General features: G+C 47.7%; 1 protein-coding gene across 1 annotated transcript in view; it reads left to right on the forward strand.

Moving 5' to 3' along the window:
• Nucleotides 1-1,415: 1,415 nt before the first annotated feature.
• The window catches only part of LOC137414179 (gamma-2-syntrophin-like), a 492,304-nt gene continuing 473,940 nt past the window's right edge, over nucleotides 1,416-19,779 (forward strand). The window contains exons 1-2 of the mRNA XM_078786810.1: nucleotides 1,416-1,847; nucleotides 2,570-2,649. The gene's annotated coding sequence lies outside the window, so the exon portion shown is untranslated. The remainder of the gene's footprint in view (nucleotides 1,848-2,569; nucleotides 2,650-19,779) is intronic.

Genomic DNA, 19,779 nt, shown 5'->3' on the forward strand with positions numbered 1-19,779 from the left:
ATTGATCCAAATCACAAGGAAATTTTCTCCAAGAGAATAAAAGTTCAATGAATGAAGTTGTCGACACAGCTGAGCTGAACAAGAGCTTAAAGACGTGCCGGTCCGCCATGAACCCGCAACATTTGTAGTCGAGCTTCGTTCGGTCTAATCAGCACTAATCAGAGCCGCAGATCCTCGATGGCGGAGTATCAATACTCATGGGCTGGTGTGTGTGTGTGTGTGCCGCTGTTCTCCCAAACCTTCACAGCTCACGCGGGGTGAGGGCGAGGAGGTGGGTGCAGAATGTGGGGATAGGGGTAGTGGATGAGGAATGACGTAAGGGGGAGTGGGAAGGAGGGGAGGTTTAGAGTATATTGGGGGAAATAGTGGTGTTACCCCGTATGGAGTATGAGGGAGGGGAAGGGGAAGGGGGAGGAATTTGGAAGGTATGGGGAGGAGGAGATATATGGATGTGAGGGGTGGGAGACATAGTGGTATAGGGGATACTGGGGGGAAGGGTGTGTAGGGGATATTGGTGAGGGGACAAAGGAAATGGGCACAGACTATAAAGGCACTAGGGGATTTCATGGGGAAGGTAGAGGATGGGTAGGGGGGGCAGGGGTGAAAGTGGATGTGCAGTGGATTATGGAAGGGGATATAGCTATATGGGGTGAAAGTGGATGTGCAGTGGATTATGGAAGGGGATATAGCTATATGGGGAAGAAAGTGAAATACGGAGGGAGGGGAGAATTTTGGGGGATAGAGGCCAGGGTTGTGATGAGAAGGGGTAGCCTAGCTATTGGAGGAAAGAGGAACTGGGGGATGAGGCGGTAAGAGGGCAAGGATTAGGAAGATATGGGAAGAGGTGGAATGAAGGTATATCATATGAGGTGATGGAGGTAGGGAGGATATGGCTGAATAAGAAGGGTAGGGGAATTGAGAATATGGGGGTAGGAGGGTTAGGAGGATACACGGGGGTGGGGGGGGGCAGGTGTTTGGAGGAGCATGAGGATATGTGGGAAGGGGTATGAAGGGTACTGGAAGGAGCAATGGGGATTGGGGGTAGGAGGATACACGGGGAGAGGGGGTAGGAGGGGTAGGAGCAATGGAGGTTACGGGGGGAGAGTGGGTAGGAGGGGCATGAGCAATGGAGGATACGGGGGGGAGAGGGGGTAGGAGCAATGGAGGATAAAGGGGGAGGGGTAGAGGGATACGGGGGGAGGGGGTAGGAGGATACACGGGGGCAGGGAGTAGGAGGATAAGGGGGAGGGGTAGTAGGATAAGGGGGGGAGGGGTAGGAGGAGTATAGGGATACGGGGGGAGGAGGTAGGAGTATGAGGGGTAGCGAGGAAATGCCTGGGGATAAAATTTGTGGGACGTTTTTGGGGGTAGATTATATGGGAGATATAAGAAGTATGTTGGGGGGTGGGTGGGGAGAGGGTCGGGGAGTGTAACCAATTTGCTTGGTTCAGCTCCTACTCCTAGCACTCTCCTGCCGGTTATACCCCCACACTCTCCTCTGGCATCTCGCTCCGAGGCAGCTGATCCTGTGCTGGCCCCGGCCCGGGCGGGGAACGCAGCACGCGGAGCCGTTTTGGAAGCGCCATGAACGAGCGTGCGAAGCGGGGAGAGGAACTGACACATTTGCACCTGCGGTGTAGCGTGGTGTAGTGTGGTGTGGATGTATGTGTGTGTGTGTGTGTCGCTCTGCTTTGCGCGTCTTCCTACCAGCAACGACACCAAAGAGCCGCGAGTGGGCGGTGCTAGGTGGTCGTGACGACCCGATCTCTCCCAGAAAGGCCGACAAGGTTCGTCCTCCACCCTTCCCAGGCGGCTGCTTGTCTCTCCATCTGACACTACGAAGCCGGGTACGCTCGAAGGTTTTGGTATAACGCAATAAATTGGGCACATCGTACGCAAAGAAGGCTACTCGTGTGAATAGGTGCGCACGGCTTATAAGTATAGATAGATTTGAGTATACCTAAACGTACCAAAAAGTACGTACTGTAGGTGTGCACGTCCACGCGGGGATTATTAGTAAGTTCAGGTGTGCATTCGCAAGGACGTTACTGTCGGTGCGCATGGGGATGTACGAGCCCGCAGTCGGTGTACGGTATTACTATTAGTTAGTGATTAATGGGTATCAGCACGGGTTAATATTCAGGTTGACTTATCCTCGCAGTGACTCGTGCCCTTTGACCCCTGACCCTCCATACCCCTCCCCACCCCAACGTGCGTCTCGTGCTGCGCAGGTAACTCGCTATAAAGTTAAGAGGTCGCCGACTATTAATATTATGAATACTATTAATAATAATATTATAATATTATTAATACTATTAATAAATACTACAACCAAACAAAGGTATTTGTGTGAACGAGGAGCTGCACGAATGATATTATAACTTTTGAAGAACATTCTTTTTGTTATTAATATATTTGTTATTTTGAAATATAAATATATATTTAAATAAAAGTGACAGGACTGGGACACGGCAAATAGTTTGCTGTAATCCATCTGATGTCCTTTTATTGTGGCCATTGGACCAATGAAGGACCTTATAACAATTGGACTGTTTGGTGTTCTTTCCAGGTTGGTTCCTATATATACGTCACGGCGTGATCTGATCTACCATTGATATCACTGCTGGGACTTACCTGATGGATTTTAAGGTGAGATGTCCGGTGAGCGCAGGTGTGTGAATACTTGTGAACGTTGCGTGACCATGAGTGAGCACAGTGGCCATGTGAACAATCGGTGGAGCAATGACAAAGTGGAGACCCCCAAAGGACTAAGAAAATATCACTCAATACATTATCAGGTGAAGGTTTACCTCATTGCGTGGAATCTGCGGAGCGTCTTGTTCATCTTCTATGGGTTAATCACAAAGATTGGTAAGAAAGCATTCTTGTTAATATATGGCTACGTTGAGGCAAATCAAATGTGCGATGGATGCCACTGTGTATAAATTATAGGGTATCCCTTTAAAACGTATTTACCATTCTGTCTGTAATTGGAGCTTCCAAAAAGAGTCTACTGAAAACCCTCCTGTTAAGGCAGGAATGTCACCTGTACACCTTTCTAGAGACAGTGAAATGGATCATGTATTAAGTACTAACTTATAATTCATTTTCCAGATGTGTTTGCTATTTGTTTGGTCCCTTTTGATTTGTTCTTCACTCCACGTTTGCAAATGGTCCTCATGCCTGGAACACGGATGTGATGATAATGTCTTGAAAATGATTTCTGAAATGGTGTACCGTACTGATTGATATATGTGGATGGTGGGAGTATGGGGTGGTGGCAACAGTAGGTTTTTCTTGGGAGCACAATTTACGAGGACGTGGGCTTGCTTGGCCTTTTGAGCAGGCTTTGACATGGAAACAGGTACTTGATGGTGTACTGAACTCCGTTTGCCAGAAAACCCCATCTGGCATAAAGGTGCTGTTGCATTCTCATGGATGTCACATGAAATTGCAAATGTATCTCTAGATTTAACACTTTTTCACATATTGCAAATAATCAGAAAAATCAAATATATATATATATATATATATTGTTGCGGATCTCGCCGCCGGCCTTCTCCCCTTACCAAGGGGGGATTAGTCCCCTTGTCTTTGACTGGCCTGGCGGGACCCGGGACCTATGACGTCCTTCCCGGACAGCGCGAAATATGGTATTAGGACTAATACTCACTATTACCGAATTACTCGCGCTGCCCTGAAACGAGGAAATAAGCCCCGCACGAACCACGCGTGTTGAGATGCCGAGCGGTGCGTACACGCCATCCGTGCCGTTTAGATGGTGAACCCGATTCTAGCGATCTTATTCGTGCCACGCTTAGTCAATGGATAAATCATGAAAGCGGTCGAATTGGAAAAAGGAATAACAGGTTTATTTACACTATTCACAATGGTTCAGAGACAAAGGGGACACAGTGCAGCCTTAAAACAGTCTTAACTTAATACCCAGGACAAACGGACCCGTCGCACACACACTCACACGGGGCTTGCAGCTGCAGGGTGATGGTCCGTGTCCAAGGATGGCTCTCATGCAGCTCCCTCCGGTCTCCGGATCGTCCCGTGCAGATGGTAAGTAGAGAAGGCAGGAGCTCTCCGTGTGTCGTTTGGCGCACAAGGGTTAATACGGGGCGAACGGTAGGGTGTGGGCTCTGGTGGTTAATCACTGGCAGACTATTACCGCGTTTACTCGTGTGGCTGAAGTTGGCGCTATTCGCCACTGGCGCATCTGGCTGCAGCTGTGTACTCAACGTCTCTTCTTCCTCTCTTCTGGCGCATATGTTATACTGTGCGAGTTACCGTTCAATGCCTCCAAACGCTTATCGCACGAACTTCTCTCCTCTCTGTAACAAGTGCTCACAATGCGCTCGCCCCCTCAAGTCCTTTCATCAGGCCCTCTCCCAACAAGTCCTTCCAAGTCCTCCAGCACTAGTCCTCCTCAAGGGCTTTGTGTAGTGACTTATATAGGCACGCCCCGCGAACCTTCTAGAACTCACCAGACGCGCCTCTCCAGCCATGTGTTTCGAGCCATGGTTGGCTGGTGGCTCTTACCGTCATCGCCTCTGACGCTCCGCCTTGACGCCGCCCCCACCCCGACCTCGCGCTCCTCCTTCTCAGGCCTACCTCGTGTTACTCGACTAGTGAGCGAGCAAAGGGCAGCAAATGCTGCGGGCAGCCAAAGCGTAACAACTGAGCGGGCAGCCAAATGGGGCGCGGGATCAATTATGCCCATAGAGGTGGAATTGGAGGGTGGACGCAAAAATGAAGGGGACCTAATCTCATGTCTTTACACAACGCAGGTATCAATAGGGGAAATGGCCTATACTTACACATACTATGACATAACTAATACGACAAGGTGGCCTACGTGTTGCTCGTGGACTAACTATGGGGGGGCAACCCTTTAACCTTTAATGATCAATATGTGCCAATCTCAAAACCGTAGCAATATATATACATATTAAAAACTGACTTTGCTTGGTGCTTGGTGATTTGTGCAAGGTGATTTGTAGAAGGTGCAAAATGATTGGTGCAGAGTGATTGGTTAAGGGTGTAGGGTGCTTGGTGTAGAGTGATTAGTGGAAGATGATTGGTGAAGGGTGTAGGGTGCTTAGTGTTGTGTGCTTGGTGGAGAGTCATTGTTGCAAGGTGATTGGTGAAGGGTGAAGGGTGTAGGGTGATTGGTGCAAAGTGATTGGTGCAAAGTACTTGGTGTCAGGTGTTTGGTGTGAGGTGCTTGGTGCCAGGTGATTGGTGCAGTGATTTGTGTAGGCTGCTTGGTGCAAGTTGCATGGTCCATGAAAAAGAGCAAGTTGAACATGCTCTTATTCTTTAAAAGTTGAGTCACCAAATCAAGATCTGGTTATTCAGACTTTATTTAACCATACAGAGGATTCAGGTTTAAAGCTGCAGCAAAAATTACTCCGATTAGTGCACCACGGCCATGTTGAGTCAAATGGCCTCATTTCCTCGTTTCAGGTAGTACAGGATTACACTCATTCCTGTGTACCCTTTGTTTATTACTACTTTCACTCAGTCCTGTGGACCATTTCAACATTAATTTCCATTCTGCATACGGAATATAAATACTTGAATGCAATTGATTTGTTTCCAGAGAAGTAATTCACTTTCAAATGTGACACAGAATGTCTGAGGCATAAGCCAAGCTCTGCCCCGATCCCGTTATTCTTGCGTTAACATCAATTTGATAAATAATTGCAATTTTTTATTGTGATGTTGACCTATTGCATGTTACAATAATATGGTAAGCAAATTTTGGGGTAATTGGCCCACGTGTATGGAATTGTATATCAAACAAAACAAGGCTGATAGCCTAACAATGGCGTAGCCGGGCTTGGATCTGCTGAATGGAGTATCTGCTGTACACCGGTCATGTGTCTAGATCCTCAGCTCTGCTTGGTAGACGTTTGTGAGGGACATACATACACTGGACGGACAGAATAACGCTGTTCCAGACGGCATTGCCCTATGGGCTACGCTGTAAAAATATGTTTGCCGAACCACGTGCCCGACGTCAATTTTTTTTGTTTTTTTTTGTATACAAGATCGAGGCTCGTGAAAGAGCTAACATTAATCACACAAAAAGTCAAACCGACACATTAAACACAAAAAATAAGGGGAGCGGCAGACAAGATGGGGACAGGGGGAAGGACACAAACACAACATTTGAGAGCAGGGACATCGGGAGAAATGTGGGAGGGGGTGGGCTTGGGGGAGGTGAGAGAGGTATAAAACATATGAACACTGCAAGGACTTCCAGGAAAGAAGTTGGAATTTCAAAAAAAAGTGTATCTGGGGTGAATTAGCAGGGGTAGAAAAGATCAAGGTTTTGGATGGGGGAAGATAAGGGATGGTGGTGAACAGCTGTTTAAAAGACCTGGAGGGAGGAGTGGGATTGAAGGGAGTGGGGGAGTTTGTTCCAGAGGCGGGAGAAAAGGGAATGAAAGAGTGAAGGTGAGCAGAGATCCTAGATTTTGGCAGTTTAACCATAAGAGGGTTGCAGGCAGATCTTGTGCGACCTGAAGGAATATTGGGGGGACAGAGCACAGAGAGAGCAGGGGGAGCAAGGCTGGAGAGGAGACGGTAGAGACAGAAAGACCACCAAGCTGCCTTCGGTGAGTGAGTGAAAGGCCCTTGGAGTTAGCTTCATCGCAGGAGATTCCAGTGATTCTGAAAGCTTTGGTTTCAACAGCGTGAAGCCAAGCTAGGTGTCAGGCAGGAGCACCAGCCCAGAGGGGAGAACAGTATTCCATTGAGCTGCGGATGAAAGCCTTGTATGTGGTGAGGAGCTCAGGTGTGCCAAGGAAGGACTTCGCACGACGGAGGATGTCCAGTCAGCGACTGGCTTTGGAGGCCAGCTTGGAAATGCGGTTTTCCCAAGAAAGATCATGGCAGACAGTGAGACCCAAAAGCTTGAGCGACAGAACTTCTTGGAGAGGATTGTTGAGAAAGTAGATGGGAGGGTTTTCCAGTCGGTCTTTTCGGAGAGACATAGTAATAGTGTGAGATTTGTCAGGATTGAAAGACATGTTCCACTTGTTTGACCAGTCTGTGATTTTGTCCAGGTCTGCAGAGAGTGAGGAGGCTGCAGACTGCCGATCTGAAGGATGAGGAATGGAGTGGCAGATAGTGGAGTCATCAGCAAAAAGATAGAGAGGATTTTCCAGAGAGTCGGAGACATCATTGATGAAGACCAGAAATAGCACAGGGCCCAGAACACTACCTTGGGGAACTCCAGCCAGAACAGGAGGGAGAGATGAGAGAAATCCATTCAGGGCCACATGTTGCCTACGACCAGAGACGAAGTCCGCAAGCCATGAGTGGAGATTTCCATGGATACCATAGGAGGAGAGTTTGGTGAGTAGAGCTGGGTGCCAGACCCTATCGAAGGCTCGTGATATGTCAAGTGAGACAGCACTGATTTCCTGTTTGGCATTGAGGACCTTCATCCATTGTTGAGACAGCAGAAGCAACATGTCCAGAGTAGAATGACCTGGTCTGAATCCAAATTGATGATCAGAGATCAAGCCATTGGAGAAGAGGAAGGATTTGATATCCAAAGCAATGATGGATTCCATGACTTTGCTGATAATTGGAAGCAGGCTGATTGGTCTGTAGTTGCAAGGAGCTGTTTTTGCACCTTTTTTGTGTAAAGCGGTAATGTTTGCTGATTTCCAACTGCTGGCAGATAACCTTGAGCAAAAGAGAGGGTGAAAAAGAACAGAGAGAGGGTGAGATAGAGCGGCAGAGCAGGATTTTAGGACCCGTGGGCTGATGCTGTCTTGTCCAGTTGCAGAATCAGAGTCGAGGTTTGACAAAAACCTCTCCACCTTGTCAGGAGAGAAGGACACAGAGTCCAGGAGCAGTTGGGTTCGACTGGGAAAGGTGGGAACAGAGATAGATGGGTTTGGGACACAATATTTTGAGGCAAACACAGAGTTGAGGCATTCGGCTTTGTCACGTGCGGTGTCAACTGTGTAGCCATTTGAGGTATGGGTAGGGGATGGAGGAGGAACAAACACCAGAAACGGAATTGACCAGATGCCACCAGGATTTGGAGAAAGGAGACAGGTTTGAGAGTTCAATCTTGAGTGTGGAGAGATAGTGCTTCCTGGCACTCCTGAGGATAGACACACACTTGTTCCGAGCTTGGTGGAAGGAACTGAGTTTGCCTTCAGTTGGATTTGCCTTGCAAGAGGCAAAGGCAAGTTGTTTCAGGGAAACTGCCTCACCACAAGATTCAGTGTACATGGATGGGAGGAAGGGTACGACAACTGAAGACGAGATGGGATAAATCTGTGCATGAGAGAGAGCAGTTTGCTTTGGAAGAATTCCCAGGAAGAATTGATATTGGAGGCAGTAGAGATCGGAGACCAGTCCAGATGATTGATGGCTGCTTGCAGACAGTGCTAGTCAGCTTGAGTGAAATGCCAGACTCGTCGGCGCCGAGGAGGCTCTCTGAGAATGGCTAGAGAAATGTCCACTTTAACAAGCACATGATCAGAAGAACCGATTGGAGCAGAAGAAGAGCAGCAGACATTTGCAGGGAAATTTGTCATAACCAAGTCCAGAAGAGAAGATACTCCATTGACTGCGATCCAGGTCGGGAAATTGACAGATTGTGTCAGTCCCAATGAGTCGCAGAAGTGCTTTAGTGAGGTGCCATGGCTGGTGAGAGAGGAACCCACACCCAGCCAGCTGGCATAATGAAAGTTGAAATTGCCACATATGAGGAAGAGAGAGTTTAGATGAGTTGATAGAAGTTGGTCCACGTTGTCCGACAGCGAGATGTATATGGAGTCATCACTGTTTGGAGGATGGTACAGAGCACATGTGAACAAAAGGTGGGAGCGGAGAGGAAGCCGTAGCCAGAGGTACTCCTGGGGGTGGGGTGGAGAGAGGGCAGTGCAAGGAGAGTGAGGAAGAGAGTTTTTGATAAAGATAGCCACCCCACCATGAGGACGAGGCTCAGGTCTATCATACTGGAGTAGGGAGTAACCAGGAAGAGATATTGAGGAATCAGAGACATCTTGAAGGAGGAAAGTTTCTGTGAAGCAGATCAAGTCTGGATTGTCAGAAGCAACCTGAATGGAGAGATCAATTCAGGTTTGAGCGAAGGCCCCGGATGTTTGAGGTCCATACCGTTAACGAGGCTCAGGTCTATCATACTGGAGTAGGGAGTAACCAGGAAGAGATATTGAGGAATCAGAGACATCTTGAAGGAGGAAAGTTTCTGTGAAGCAGATCAAGTCTGGATTGTCAGAAGCAACCTGAATGGAGAGATCAATTCAGGTTTGAGCGAAGGCCCCGGATGTTTGAGGTCCATACCGTTAATGAGAAGAGAGGGGGAGCATCGGGTGCAGGACAGGGGAGGGGAGGGGTAGGGTCAGATGAAGGATGAGAGGAGGAGGTAGGGAGAGCAATTGATAGTGTGTCAGAGATTACAGAAGAGTTACAAGAAAGGGAAGGATGAGGAGGACGAAAGGTTTGATGGTGATGGGATGAGGAACAGTGAGGGTTTGTTTGATGGGGGGCAGAGGAAAGTAGAAGGTTGGGGGAGGTGGAGGTATGAGATAGAAGGGAGACGAAGTGGGGGGGGAGGCAGCTTTGAGAAGGAGGTGGGGGGAGGGAGAATTTGGGAGGGATGTTTGGGGGGGAGATTTGAATGGGAGAGGCAAGGGGGGAGTTTAGGAGGGGAGGGGCAAGGGGGGAGTTTAGGAGGGGAGGGGCAAGGGGGGAGTTTAGGAGGGGAGGGGCAAGGGGGGAGATTTGGAGGGGAAGGCAAGGGGGGAGATTTGGGGGGGATGGGCAAGGTGGGAGTTTAGGAGGGGAGGGGCAAGTGGGGAGTTTAGGATGGGAGGGGCAAGGGGGGAGATTTGGAGGGGAGGGGCAAGGGGGGAGATTTGGAGGGGAGGGGCAAGGGGGGAGTTTAGAAAGTGGATGATTAATGAAAGATGAACATTTATAACAAATTGGGTTTATTGTGATTTTCAAGTTAACGATCCGTTTAAGAACGATGGAGGAAATGGTTGAATGAATGAGAATTTAGAGCATGTGGTGAGAGAATTATAAGAGATTGAATATTTTTTTTGAAATGGAATGAGTTGAAGAGGAAATTGAAAGGAGCCTTTTAAATAGGAAGAAAAACAGCGTGTTGTAATAAACCACTGATTAAAACACTGCAGGGGAAAGTTTAAACATATTTAAACAGAACCGTGAAGAACAGTCTTATATTCACAAAGATACCAATGGGGAGAGGGCCTTGAGGGACAACCACGAGTCACTTGAACAAGGCAAAAGGTGGAAGGCAAGGCAATAATGGGGGCGGGGCGGGACAGCGCATGTGGACAGAGGCGCACGATGGGACAAAAGCACACGAGGAGAAAGGGAAATAAAAGTTTTTTTTTCTTCTTTTTTTCTGGGGAGGTGGAGGGGGGGGGGTGGGGGTTACAACGTTGGACAAAGAGTAGATGTTTGGGGAAGTTTGGGGGAGAAGGGAAAATCTAAAAACCTAGCAAAAACAGCGAAGGAAGGAACAAACTTCGACTTCGACAGGGGAAGCCTGAGGCAAGGCCACACATCCGCGGCAAACAGAAACGATTAATTTATGAAAGATAAACACCGAGAAACTTCCAAGGGGCACACTATAGGTTCACACACCGAAAGATAAATACAGTTTCAACAAAATACAATTGTGAGCCAGGACTTAACTTTGAAAATGTGGAGACCGTGTGGAGCTTCGAAAATCCATGACGTCGTCTCCAAGATCTTCCAAGAGACTTGTCTATTTATGACGTCATATTGATGAATGTGGACCTATGACATCATTATTAATATGTTATTCCCTATGTGGAGTACTTTACAATGAGCCACCTTTAAAGTTTTCCATGGAATCGTTTCGGAGATATAGAGCTGCAAAGTTTTTTGTTTTTTTTCCAAAGATGGCGCCCGTACCACGTGATATATGTCGTGATCTATGACGTCCTATTTATAATAAAAAAAATCCACAGGAGTAGGCACTCTTATGGTAAAAATTTTTTTGTGTCATTCAGACCAATGGTTGCAGAGAAAACGGATTTTAAAGGGAATAAACCCGCAAAATGCCGGCGGAAAAGACATACATACATACATACATACATACATGCATACATACATATGGACAGACAAACGATGTTCCAGACAGGAATTGCCCTATGGGCTGCACTGTAAAAAAAAAACAACTCTTAGACACTCAAGCGGCGGGGCACAACTGACTCTTATATAGATTATTTTACGTCTGCATTTTGTGCCAGGTCATTACTAATTAATTACACGTGGCATGTTTCAGAAAAAATGCATTGTCTGCTGTTAAAGATTGATAAGTTATAATTATTTTAAATGGCAAAGGGAGGGGGTGGGGGATCGTTTGTTTCCTTTTTTGTCTGCACACAGATGTTTCATGATAAAAAAGGACTTTGCAATTTTAATGTGGTATTCTTTATGCCCTCGCTTGTACAGCATGCCACAAGTTGGTTTACTTTGACACCATAAAATTGTCATTAAACTGCTGTGTATCTGTTGCATTGGGTTACAGTAATACATAGTAACATATGACCGAACATACTTCACTTTTAAACTCCTCGATGGAACATTGTCGACACTTTGAGTAAAAAAAAAACATAAAAACAAGAATCTATCAAGCAGGTTTTTCTGGTGGTGTTCCTCAGCATGCATTTTATAATGCGGTACATCCCAGGTTCAAATCCCATGTATTGTGATGATGTGTCTATTGCCTTCTAATGTCCTTGTAGTTCATGGAAATGTACACCAATTCCTTCTAATGTCATTACCTCTGCCACAGAAGGTGGATGCAGGTTATGTTTTCACCCATCTCTGTCTATCTGACTGAGTAGGATATCTTCAAAAGTTATGGACGGATTCGGACGAAATTAGGTGGACATTTTGGGTGTGTGACGAGGACAAATTGTTTCCATTTTGGTGAAGAGCCAGATCCGGATCCTGATATGAGAATTTTTCATTTTATAAGTGATTCTTCACAATTGAGTGATAGGGACAAAATTATATACTTATTTCAAAAATATTTCATTTTTTTGATATTTCAAAAAGTTGTGGACAGATTATGACAAATCATGGTGGATGAGTTGGGCAGATGACAACAATAGTCGATATGGTTTTTTGAGGCCCAGATCCAGTTCCGGCCTATCAGTGGGATACAAAACGTAAATTGTTCAGCCTGGTGGAGACATGCGCTCTACTGAGTGTCATTCTCGTTCAACATTTAATATGTGTACATAGAACCGTCTCTATTGAGCCTTTTGACAGGGATCAGCAACCTTTCAACAGTTGTGTGCCAGGCTGGTTTTTGTTTCCACAATTATTGATTAAGTATTGCTGCAGACATTATTAAAATTGTATTATGCAATTAAATAAATAATCAATACAAATATTACACTACATGTGATTTGTGTTTGATACTAATGCTATTAAAACACGAAAGAGCAATCAGAGATTGCAGACCCTCGCCAGGACGTGTTTTCAGTGGTTTTTAAGGCTTTTGTGTTTAAGCAAATATGGCGGCCGAACCACATGACTGACGACGTCATCATTTTTTTTTCGCCACCAAATTTATCCCTAGATGACGCTCAACAAATTTCATCTTGATCGGATGAAGTTTTGTACTTGTTGAATTATGACATCATAATGGAAGCACTTATGACAAAATCATTAACATATCGATACATTACTAGCACAATTGCCTTCGCCGATTTTGAGAATACTTTTGTGCATAAGGCAATTTTTCCAAAAATAAAAATCGCGTTTTTTGGATCGAAAATTAGTTTGATTGTCATTAAAATTTCTGGAGATGTTGGGTATAGTTAGGCAATAGTGAAGTTTATTTTTTTTGCAAAAAACGATCGAAAGCAATTATGTTAGTAACGTATCGATATTGTTATGTTGGTGGGGTTGAGGAATATTGTTACGGACACGACTTATTAAGATGTTATGCTGGGCCGAGCGGAATGGCCGCCGTGTTCGCACAAGTTACCCGATTATACTCGAACGTTGGCCGAATCGCGCTACGCTAGATCAATGAAGGAAAGGACACAACGGCTGGGTTAAATGACACGACACCAGGGGTACAGTTCTCAAGACCTCCGGAGGAGGTTATAATATGGGTTTGCAGAATGTTTAGATTACACGGACAAGAGGTACAGCACAGAAAGGTGGGCACTTAAACACGGTCTTATCGTAGCCCCGACAGACCACAGATAAACGGGACAAGACTGACTCACACAGGGATTGATGGCAAGGAGGGGCAGGTAGTCGATGGCTCAAGGTGCACCTTGGCTCAGGGGCAGAATCGACCCGGTCCGGTCCAGAGATGCGGGAGGTATCGTCGCGCTTGGAGGTGACGTCCTTTCTCCTTCGTAGCTGAGGCGCATCTGACGTCACCTCCGTCTTCCGGCGCATATCCAGCGGGGAGTGACATGCCCTCGGCTCGTTAGCTCCGCCCCAGATGGAATCGGTCCGCCGCTTCTTATTGGGTGCGGGGGGTTACCGGGCTCCGCCCTTGACGAGGAGCTGACAGTGAGCCCCTTCGTGGTAACCCCGTCGGAGCACATGGTCAATGGCGGCTAACCAAGCCGGAGTGAGGACGCGCACTTCCCGCGCCGCTGTTGTTGTTGTTGTTGTTGAGGAAGAGATGCGGGGAGGTATTGGGAGGTCCTAAACTTACTAATGGTGCCATACAATCACATTCTGGTGCAACGAAGAGTCAGAATTAATGGAAACGAGTCCTTAACTGACATAGACTAAGAATAACTAGCAAGATGTCCTATAGTTGTCTACGTGAGATGCGGTGAACCTGGGCACGACATTTAATGGAGGAAAAAGGGGAAGGTCGGGGCTACAGAGTGTTGTTTACAGACAATGGGACTAGGGAATGGGGGATTGGGGATAGTTGGGGAGTATTGGGGAAATAGGGGAATATTTACAAGCGGATATGGATGGAGGCCAAATCCCATATCCGCAACATATCCGCATATCCGCATCCGGCATATCCGCAACATATCCAAAAATAAAAATCGCGTTTTTTGGATCGAAAATTAGTTTGATCGTCATTAAATTTTCTGGAGATGTTGGGTATAGTTAGGCAATAGTGAAGTTTATTTTTTTTGCAAAAAACGATCGAAAGCAATTATGTTAGTAACGTATCGATATTGTTATGTCGGTGGGGTTGAGGAATATCTAGAGTCAGGTATATCTGAATAGGTAACATGCTTCATCTGTCGCGGTAGGGAATCTACCTGTAATAAGTTCTGTGTGTTGAGTCCGGTTTGTCGGGATAAGTTTATACCTGTGAACATACCAGGATGTTCATGTGCTAGGAAGGTGTAGGGATTAAAGATAACAGCCCTTGTGTGTCAAACCTGGTGATCAAACCTTTGTCCCTTATGGCAACGCACACCTGTAGACATTTAGATAGGCCCTTTATTGCACACAGTAATTAAATCCCCTTCCCTGACAAGGACTTTGGAAGAAAACGGGCAGGGGGCCAGTTTGGGGCACCGCCGCATGGGCCGCAGCCAGCTACACCTCCAGCTGGTCTGGAACGGCCTCGTGGCAAGACCGGGGGCCACGCGCGGGAGGACGGTTGGCTGGGCAGGGAGGGGGTCGAGCAGTACCAGTGCGGGAAGCACTCGACCAATCAGAGGGTGCGCCAAGACCGACGTCACAGGCCAGGCCATAAAACGGGGCGCTGCACGACATACGCACGCTTGGCTCGGAGCAGCAGCTCTCTTGGGTTTTCATAGCATGCAGTCGCAATTGCTCTCCGTTGGCCCTCTCTCCCCTTTTTGCCGTTCTTCTTCGTTCTTCGTTCATGCTCGTGTTGGAGATCGCGTTATTTGTGGTGCGTGGAGCGGTGGTCGGCCCTTCGTGGAGTGTTGGTGCTGGGAGCGAGAGTTGGTGCAGGAGTGAGGCTCGGTGCTGTGAACGGGCCGGACCTCGTGTGTGAACGGAGAGGGCGTTGGCTCGGGCCTAGCGAAGCATGCGAGGCGGACGGAGGGTTCCTCCATGCCGGAGTTTCGAGCCAAGTGGGTACAAGACGACGGACAGTTAAGACGCACCACATTCACAATTACACGACGTGTTCTTTTATTAATTCATGCCTGTGTCCTGTTGTTGAGTCAGGTGTGTGGGATCCCAACTTAGGACCATTATTTGAATACCGTCGCGTTTCATTTTATCAGGTCCATGAATAAATCCCTATTTTTGTACATTCTGATCCGTTGTTCGAGTTCATTAATTTCCCTGCAGGATCGAAGCTGCCGTCGGTTCGCTGAAGGTAAGCGCTTTTGCCGCAGCTTCCACTACCCTTCTTCTTCCCATGCTACAAAAGTAGAATCCGTGTTTGGTCGTCGCCTCAAGTAAATCCGTTTGGTCCATCCGCGGTCCCTGGTATTAACCGGAGGGATTCGCACGACAACTGGCGTCAGGAGTGGGATTGAACCCTGAATAAATTTGGTGTCAAGGAGTGTGGAGAATTTGGACGAATTTTTTTTTGTAGTCGGAGGCGATAAAATTTGCATAGTCGTTTGGGCTTATGAGACACTGACGGAGCATCGTTAAAAGTTAAATTTTATTCCTGTTAAAGGCCGCGCGGGAAAGCGACCTCCTCCCAATGGATGGAGGAGGTGAGAAAGATGGAAGAAGGGATGGAAGATGCGGGAAGCATTGGGAGCGAGTCGGAAGTAGTGGGGGTAGAGAGCAGTGGTGAAGCTTCCCCCGCCGCAGGGATGGCCCGATGGATTTCCAGGCAATGTATGAAAACCAATGAAGGGAATAAACGATAGCAGGGAGCGCAGTGAACAAAACAGTGAGCGATTAGAAAATAAAATTGACCGAATGATGAACAAAATGGATGCCTGGGTGAATGAACAAACGAAGGAAGGACGAACGAATGGTGCCGTTGGGGCCCAGGAGAAGCCAAGGGTGGCAGAAATTGAATCGGAATGGTGGGAAGCCAAATTGGGAATGGGAGAGAGCGCGGCCCATGCAGATGTGCACGAGGCTCAGGAGCCGGGAATGGCAATGGAAGGAAATGGGGAATGTGGGAATTGTAATAGGGAATGCCCCCCACCTGCTGGCCTGGAGGCTTATTGGGGCCGGGTGGATGCCACAACATACCAACAGGGGGAGAAATTGGAATCCTTGCAGCACCAGGGCAGTGGTGCAGAGCGAGAGGGGTAATACTATTGGGGGTCCGGGTAATGGAGCCGGACCGGGTATTTATTGGGGAAGGCCTGTCGGGGCCAGAAATGATCCGTGGTGAAGATGGGGATGACGAGGATGGCGTGACACATCGGCTGGAGACCTGGGACAGCCCCGTGGAGGACAAGGTTGACCGGGCCCAAAGGAGCTTGGGGGATGAGGTGAGTCGGTCCGAGGAGGAGGCCGAAGTGACCGAGGAGACCCCCACCATGCACCACGACTTGGTAACGGAGGCTCCGAAATTACAGAACCAGTTGGGGGAGTGTTTTGGCTCCAGGCTGGATTCGGACAGAGAGGGATTGGGAGATCGAGCCTCAGATAATTTGGTCCCCGTAGGGAATGTGGACCAGCTGCAGGGAGGGGCAGAACAACCTGAGGGAGTTGTTACCTGCAGCTGTGGTTTGGCACAGGTGGAAATGAATTTTATTTAAAATAAATTTAAAATTAAATTCAAATGGGAGTTGGATTTGGCACAGCCGTGGTTGGATTTGGTCCAACACCTGTGGAATTTGGACAAGGAGAGGCCATTGGTGATGGCCTCGGGCAAAATTTGCCCCCCTCAAAATTTTGTTATGCCAGCGAGCTGGGGGGCTGTGCTGGCGAGATTTGGACATGGGGTCCAGCCATGGGTGTCATGGCATGACCTGGGCCCCACGGGGGGGGGGGGGGGGTCTGGTGGAGCGTGCCGTCCCCTGCCCGTCGGGGCGCCGCCCGAGCGTGCGGCTCTGGCCGACAAGGCCACCGGACCCCGGTGGGGGCCAAGACCTCCAGGGGGTCCGAGGTGGTTTCTCAAGCCTGGGATGGCAGATATTGAGGACCACTAGCGGGAGGTGTTGTGGTTCACGCCTTTTTTTTGTAGTGATGAGTTTTGAAATGTGTATGAGTGGTTAAGGGGTTGTGTTATGATTGAGGGCGAAAACCACCAAGCCATGTCACTCACCTGTAACACCTGGACAGGGCCCGCGTTGAAATCTAGGGATGCATTGGGATGGCCCCGCAGGTAAGGTTGTGTCCCGTGGCATCCACCGGGGGACGCAGTCATTAGACCCAGGGTTGTACAAATGTTTAGAGTTTTTGAAGTTTTTGAATTTTTGAATAAGGATAAGTTTGTGGTTAAGTTAGATTTTGAGTGGTGTTTGTTTCCTCCCTTCGCAGGAACAACGAATGAAATGTACATATTTGACTGCATGATTGTTAAGGGGATCAGCATGTTAAGGAGAATAGGTAGGAAGTCCGGCTCACTTCCCACAGCCCTCCTGATTTATTTTGTAGGTTAATTAAGTACGAGACAGTAAGTGTTAAAACTGGAATGGTAGCGCCTGCAATGAACCTAGCAGGAGCTATGGTTCCAGGGGGGGAGGGTGGGGAGGGGGGAGAGGGGGGGGGGGGGGGAGGGCTGTGTTATGTCGGTGGGGTAGAGGAATATCTAGAGTCAGGTAGATCTGAATAGGTAACATGCCTCGTCTGTCGCGATAGGGAACCTACCTGTAATAAGCCCCATGTGTTTAGTCGGGATAAGAGTATACCTGTGAACATTCCAGGATGTTCGTGTGCTAGGTAGTTGTAGGGATTAAAGATAACAGCCCTTGTGTGTCAAACCTGGTGATCAAACCTGTGTCCCTGGGATCCCAACTTAGGACCATTATTTGATTACCGTCGCGTTTCATTGTATCGGGTCCATGAATAAATCCCTATTTTTGTACATTCTGATCCGTTGTTCGAGTTCATTAATTTCCCTGCAGGATCGAAGCTGCCGTCGGTTCGCTGAAGGTAAGCGCTTTTGCCGCAGCTTCCACTTCCCTTCTTCTTCCCTCGCTACCTATGTAGAAACCGTGTTTGGTCGTCGCCTCAAGTAAATCCGTTTGGTCCATCCGCGGTCCCTGGTATTAACCAGAGGGATTCGCACGACAATATGTTATTCGCAATGGAGAGTTCTTTACAATGAGCCATGTTTCAATTTTTTTCTGTGCAGCGCTTTTGGAGATGTAGAGGTGCAAAGTTTTTCGGTTTTTCCAAGATGGCGCCCATACCACGTGACCTTTTTCGTCATAATTATCATTAAAAATATACAGGTGGAGGTGCACCTATGGTGAAAATTTCCTGTCAATCGGACCAACGGTTGCAGGGAAAATCATATTTATTCTGTGCAGCCAAACATAAAGACAGCCAGACAGATAAACAAACAAACAGACTCGAAGGCAATACCCTCTCCTCTGGCGAGCGTAAATATTTGTGCATATTATTTCGCTTAAAAATAAAAATTAGAAGTCAAATTTAGTGTGATCCTTGCCCTTGCTATTCCCACTAATGCTTCCAGTGTCTGGTGTGCATCTGGATATCTTCAACTGGACTCGAACACCGGCTTCTGTGTGATCAGATTTTAGTGTGCTCTGAGAAAGACAGCTGACAAACTCCCTGTGTGAACATATATGCTCATGCAGGTAAGAGGAACCAAAATGGTGAATATCACTGCAAACGATGTTCAGCAGATGTAATTCAGACCTCAGGATCTCTTTCAATAGTTTCAAGTGAAGTTTACAGATGTATAAATATTTTTATTTTTTTATTTTTTTTGTATACAAGATCGAGGTTCGTGTGAGAGCTAGCATCAATCACAAAAAAACATAAACAGACACATAAAACATATAATAAAGGGAGCGGGACACAAGATGGGGAGAGGGAGGGAAGCACGCAAGCACAACAGTGGAGAATAGGGACAATGGAAGATCTGTGGGAGAGAGAGGGCTTGGGGGGAGGAGGCATGGGAAGGTGGGGGGGGGGGGGGGGGGGTTGGGAGAGATATAAAACACATGGACACTGCTCGAACTTCCAGGAAAGAAGTCGATATTTCAGTGGATCTTGGGTGAATTAACGGGGGTAGCAGAGATCAAGGTTTTGGAGGGGGGAAGATAAGAGATGGTGGTGAACAGCTGTTTTAAAGACTTGGAGGGAGGAGTGGGATTGAAGAGAGTGAGGGATTTTGTTCCAGAGGTGGGAGTAAAGAAGAATGAAGGAGTGAAGGTGAGCAGAGAGTCTTGATTTTGGCAATTTCACCAGAAGAAGGTTGCTGGCAGATCTTGTGCGACCTGTAGGAATATTTTGGGGGACAGGGCACAGATAGAGCTGGGAGAGCAAGGCCGGATAGGAGTCGGTAGAAGACAGAAAGACCACCTGCCTGCCTGCGGTGAGTGAGTGAAAGGCCCTCAGAGTTATCTTCATCGCGGGAGATTCCAATGATTCTGAAAGCTTCGGTTTCAACAGCGTGAAGACGAGCTAGGTGTGAGGCAGGAGCACCAGCCCAGAGGGGAGAACAGTAATCCATTGAGCTGTGAATGAAAGCCTTGTATGTGGTGAGGAGTTCAGGTGTGCCAAGGAAGGACTTCGCACGACAGAGGATGCCAAGTCGGCGACTGGCTTTGTAAGCCAGCTTGGAAATGTGGTTTTCCCAGGAATGATCATGGCAGATAGTGAGACCCAAAAGCTTGAGTG

Source organism: Myxine glutinosa, chromosome 11 (genome assembly GCF_964187855.1).
Source record: "Myxine glutinosa chromosome 11, kmMyxGlut1.1, whole genome shotgun sequence".
NCBI lineage: Eukaryota > Metazoa > Chordata > Myxini > Myxiniformes > Myxinidae > Myxine > Myxine glutinosa.